The following is a 6,558-nucleotide window of genomic DNA, read 5'->3' on the forward strand; positions in this document are numbered from 1 at the left end:
ACCGGTGATACTTTTTTCAGATTCTTTGATGAACAAAACGTTAAAAAGAACAGCATTTATTTAAAATAGAAATCTTTTCAAGTAATTTTTCAACCTGTAGTGTCGCTACAGATTGCTCTATTTATTTTGAAGTTTACAAATGGAATCCATTCATAAATCTGTGAATAATTTGTACAATTTGGACATATTCCTACGCAGACCTCAACACATACGCACATACAAGTGTAGCACAAATATGAAACCAAACACCCACTTTATTTTTACTGTTAAACCCTCACACAGTGGAATGTTCTATTGAAACATACAAAAACCCCAAGGCAGAGATGAGGTTGGAAAAAATCAGAGATAAAAAGAAGAAAATGAGAAGGCCAGAAAAACAGTAGTCAACACTGATACTGAATACTGAATACTGAAATACAAAGACGTGAAACATGGCCGTTCGCAATTTAACAGCACAATATTTACTTAAACTTACTTAAATACTTACCTACATTACCTATTTTAATTAAATACAATTAGATGATTTGTTCATCACATAAATAGATAGACAGATAGACAGGTAGGTAGATAGATAGATAGATGAAATAAATAAAGAAATGGCATCCACCCCTCTAGTGACATGATAGTTGTTCCACAGCAAAACATGATTTATTAAAGTAATTAATTTCACTCACATCATTGTCACCTATGAGGGTTGGGTGGCAAAGTGATGCCCTCAGGAGAGAAGCACATTGTGCTGAGTTTGTAACTTCATATCACCTCTGCATTTTAAAACCTCTACTAGTTTGCCAGGTCTCGAAAATAATGAGAATCATTATTCATCACAGTATGTGTCATACAAATGGAATTAGATACAAAATGCTTTCAAATGTCCTCATTTCATTTAGAGCTATAAGGAAGTCAACTCTGGCTGGGTGTGACAATGATTGTTTTGTATTGAAGCTGGTTTCTGCCACAGGATAAAGAAAGTTATGACTTTTTATCTCACAATAATGACTTTTCTCACAATTCTGAGTTTGCATCTCAATTCCTAGGGAAACAAATCTGAATTGCAAGATAAAAAGTTTTTAAATTACAAATGTGAATTCATAAAATGTTATATTCAGAGAAAAAAAGTCAAAACTGAGAGATATAAACTCACATTTGCTAAATTGTGAGATAAAAAGTCGTAATTACATTTTTAATTTTGTGGTGGGGTAAAAACAAGATGCGAGATGTAAAGTCAGAATTTAGAGAAAAAAGTCAGAATTCCGAGATGTAAACTTGGGCTACGTTTACACTAATGCATTTTTGTTTTAAAATGCATAAGTTTTGCTATGGTTTCACCCACTGTTTATACTACTCTGGCATTTTTGACCCTCGGAAATGAAGACTTTCAAAAATGCTGCAGACCCCATTTTAGTTGGAAAACCTTGGGGTTGCGTTTCAGAGTAACCTGACCAAAACAGAGAATTTTGAAAACGATGGCATGGCTGCCTATTCGCTCTGCATATCCTTATTGTTTACTGTGTAAACAATAACATCATGCTCATTTGTTGCATCTCATTTGAGAGGCTCATTTTAAAAAAAGTAACCATTAAATTGCAAAGAAAAAAAGGAATTACAGTATTTTTACACTCCAAGTAATATCACGGTAATAATGATTTGATCCTCTGCTGATTTTGTACGTTTGCCCACTGACAAAGAAATGATCACTCTATAATTTTAATGGTTGGTTTATTTTAACAGTGAGAGTCAGAATAACAACAAAAAATCATCTAGAAAACACATTTCAAAAAAGTTAAATTGATTTGCATTTTAATGAGTAAAATAATAAGTATTTGATCTCCTATCAATCAGCATGCACTCTAAAATATGCTGGGTTGTTTTAACCCAACGTTGGGTCAAATATGGACTAACCCAACTGTTGAGTTAAAAAATTTAATTGAAAAATTTAACCCAACAGTTGGGTTAGTCCATATTTAACCCAACGTTGGGTTAAAACAACCCAGCATTTTTTAGAGTGTGATTTCTAACTCCCAGGTGTCTTTTATACAGGTCACGAGCTGAGATTAGGAGCACTCTCTTAAGGCGGGCGTACACGGTGCGATTTTTGAGGTCGTACGAGCTCGCATGCGATTTTTGTGGTTATCGGAGGGAATCGTCTCTTCTCGTATGGTCGGGGCTCGTATGGTGTATGACAACTTACGACACGAGCAGAGTGCCTTACGAGCACTTCACGACCTCACGATCATTTTTAAACATGTCAAAAAACTTCGGGAGCTGTCGGATTGAAGACGTGACATGTGTGCTGTTGAACGATGCTGATTTGTTGAGCAAACTGCAAAGGACCAATCAGAAGCTAAAGAAAACCACAGAAGAAGATGAACATGACAGCGCCACACGGTGACTTCGGACTATTGAGAAAGAGGATAAACTCGCTGAACTTTGGCAAGAACAGCGAGCGCTGTATGAGGTATCGATCGGTGATCGAGCACCTATTGTTTGCTTCAGCTATTGCTAGCTATAGTGGTGGCCAACTAGCCCCCTCGACGTGCATAATACTACGTTAAAACATACATTACAATGCTAGTGCTGTAGCATTGCAGTTCCAGTGTCTTTAATGCATATGCTTGTTAGCACTGCTGTAGAGGTGAAGTTTTGTCTAGTTTGCAACGAGTGTACACACGCAATGGTGATCAGATGGTTCCGGCATGTGTAGCAAAGTGTCACAGCTCATATTTTTCATATGCAGTTATGAGATAGACAGAGAGCAGTTGTATTGAACAGTACATACACAGTATATTATACACAGCCTTCCTCTCAGAATGTGATTGCCTCGGAAATCGGCAGGTTTTAAAATCGTGCCGTGTACCACTGCGTCCGTAAAAAAAGTCACTCGTGACGTGTGCGTGACCATACGGTCTTCCGACTCTCCGAATTCGCACCGTGTACGGCCGCTTTTAAAGGAAGTGCTCCTACTCTCAGTTTGTTACCTGTATAAAAGTCACCTGTCCACAGAAGCAATCATTCTATCAGATTCCAAACTCTCCCCCATGGCCAAGGATTTCAGGGACAAGATTGTAACCTACACAAGCCTGGAATGGGCACTAAGACCTTGGCCAAGCTCAACTCAGCCAACTCAGCGTGTTTGGAGGAGGAATTCTGCCTATGACGCCTTTGGGGATGTTTGTTTGCTAAGGGGACAGGACAACTGCACCACATCTAAGGGACAATGGACAGGGCCAAGTACCGTCAACCAGGGCATTGGAATGGTTTGTGGATGGGAATGCCTAAAGCACACAGCCAATGCAACAAAGGAGTGGCTCAAGAGAAGCACATTAAGGTCCTGAAGTGGCCTATCAAGTTATCATAGAAAATCTGTGGAGGAAGCTGAAAGCTCAAGTTGCCAAACATCAGCCTCAAAACTTCAATTACTTGGAGAGGATTTGCAAAGAAGAATGGGACAAATCCCTCCTGAGATGTGTGCAAATCTGGTGGCCAACTACAAGAAACATCTGACATCTGTGATTGCCAACAAGGGTTTTGCTAAGTCATGTTTTGCAAAAGAGATAAATACTTATTTCACTCATTAAAATGCACATCAATTTATAACTTTTTTAAAATGGGTTTTTCTGGATTTTTTTTTTAAACAGCAGGGGATCAAATATTTTTTTCTCACTGTATGCAGCCTATGGCTATATTCACATTTGCAATCTTTTTTAACAAGAACATTTTGATAAGGACTTTTTTTAGTTAAACAAATATCTGGCAGCGTTGCAGCAGAGGGCATCTTTTGTTGCAATAACAATTGCTTCAGCAGTACCATTTATCAATATTAAGGCTTTTATCTCAGTTGTTTTGACAGTTGCAAGTTAAACAAACATTATAGGTGCTTTACAACCTTTCCTCATGGTTTAACATGTTCTAGAAGTATCCTTTATATGTTCTGCTGAACTTGTCAACTTTCTGTTCGCAGGTTCTTTTTAGGATATATACAGCTTCATAGGATTGCTCTTGGCAAAACGCAGGTTCAAATGTTCTCTCTGTCACATACAGGTATGTATACACGATATTAAACAGGCAGTCATGACAGGCAGAGTGCTGGAAATGACAGCTGATATTTATTAGTTTCAAATACTTCACAAAGACAGCTCTTATTTCATGTTTTATGCTACACGTGGCCAAGGCCTGACCAAAACCCATCCCTCGAGCAATACTTACCCTTTAAAAGTTATTGAAAACACTGATGATAAAGCCTGGACCACACCCAAAACCGTTTCTGTAGAATAAGAACCTCCTGGGAAGAGAAGTGGGGTGGTCTCGACCTATCTCAAACCTATTGGCTCTATAAACATGAGCTCCTGGTTAACATATTTCAGGATTGCCTGACAAACACATGGAAATAGATTTGTCACTCACCATACAGAGAAAAAAATAATGAGTCATTACATAAAAGTATCGTTTGCGTTTACAATCACCCTAGGGAAAAATACATCCTTAATTATAACAGGATGATTCATCTGTCATTAAACAAACAAACAAAAAAGTTTTTTCAATTTAGTTTGAGATGGAACATTCTTTTTGTGATGGTAAGTTTAAAAACACGAAAATGGAGAGTATCGGGTATGAGTATGAAGAGTAAAGTATGTATTTTCACATTGTGGCATATCCATACAAGCACACACACAATAGCCTGGGGACCATTCATAAGATAGCAAACATGTCATTCATATGTCATGCTTGGCAGTGGTAGATGTGTACCTGTACCTGTACATGTATATAAGCAATGTACTATTTGCCTATTTCTCCCCCCCCCAAAAAAATTAATTATTAATAATTAACATTATTTAAACTCTTTAACAGTAATTTAACAGTAATTTTTGGACATGCCATGAACAGACAAATAATTTAAAAAAATTATTAGACTAACAGTGGTGTGCAAAAGTGGCTTCCTTCCTGATTTTTTATAAAACAAGTAAACAAAACATGTAGTTTTGGAATTATTATTTTTTATTATGAAGGGAAAACAAAATCCAAACCCTCATGGCCCTATGTTTGCCCCATAAACTTAATAACTGGTTGGGCCAACCTTAGCAGCAACAACGGCAATCATCTTGGCAGGATTGTTGTAATTCAGCCACATTGGAGGGTTTTCGAGCATGAACCGCCTTTTTAAGGTCATGCCACAGCATCTCAATAGGATTCAGGTCAGGACTTTGACTAGGCCACTCCAAAGCCTTCATTTTGTTTTTCTTCAGCTATTCAGAGGTGGATTTGCTGGTGTGTTTTGGATCATTGTCCTGCTGCAGAAGTTCGAGCCTTTATGTTCTTTTTGCTCAGCAGAGGATTTGTCTTGAAACTCTGCCATGCAGGCCATTTTTGCCCAGGCTCTTTCTTATGGTGGAGTCATGAACACTGACTTTAGGCAAGAGAGGCCTGCAGTTCTTCAGATGTTGTTTTGGGGTTCTTTTGTGACCTCTTGGATGAGTCGTCGCTGCGCTCTTTGGGGTAATTTTGGTTGGCTGGCCACTCCTGGGAAGGTTCACCACTGTTCCATGTTTTCGCCATTTGTGGATAATGGCTCTCACTGTGGTTTGCTGGAGTCCCAAAGCTTTACAAATGGCTTTAGAACCTTTTCTTGACTGATTCATCTCAGTTACTTTCTTTCTCCTTTGTTCCTGAATTTCTTTGGATTTCAACATGATGTGTGGCTTTTGAGGATCTTTTGGTCTACTTCACTTTGTCAGGCAGGTGACAAAGTGAATTTCTTGATTTGGGAACAGGTGTGGCAGTAATCAGGCCTGGGTGTGGCTACAGAATCTGAACTCAGGTGTGATAAAGTACAGTTATGTTTTAACAGGTGGGGGGCAAACACTTTTTCCCTTCATTTTTTCCCCCCTTCAAAACCCATTCATTTAAAAACTGCATGTTGTGTTTACTTGTGTTATTTTTGATTAAGATTTTAAATTTATTAGATGATCTGAAACAAAGTGTGACAAACATGCAAAAAAAATAAAAAATCATTAAGGGGGCCAACACTTTTTCACACCACTGTATAAGGAAGAAATATATCTGTGACAGTGTTCAATGACCAGCTTTGGAGAAAGTTACCTTTAAATGCAATGCATTACAAGACTGAGTTATTCCCTAAAAAAGTAACTAATTACGTTATTTAGAATTTTTTATGGAAAGTAATGCGTGACTGGCAAGGCCTCCTTGTTTGATTTTTAATATAAGTTCTATAAGTTCTATTTTTGGCCAATTTTAAAAGCCTTTTTACACCAAACGCCTTAGGCTTAGAGAAAAGTTAATTCACATCTGTACAGTAGACCAAAGAGAAAAAAACTCAACTCTTCAGCAATAAAAAAAGTAGGAAAATAAATGATAGATTATCTTAAGTAATTTTTGCTTATTAATTTTTGATCATCGAAGGTCGGCAGCAAAGACATTGGTTAATAAAATGTGATTACTGGTTTTGTCTGCTGGTTTCGTCTGGCTAGAGGAGAAGTGGTCCCCCGACTGAGCCTGGTTTCTCCCAAGGTTTTTTTTCTCTCCATTTCTGTCACCTGTGGAGTT

Source organism: Garra rufa, chromosome 6 (assembly GCF_049309525.1).
Source record: "Garra rufa chromosome 6, GarRuf1.0, whole genome shotgun sequence".
Classification (NCBI taxonomy): domain Eukaryota; kingdom Metazoa; phylum Chordata; class Actinopteri; order Cypriniformes; family Cyprinidae; genus Garra; species Garra rufa.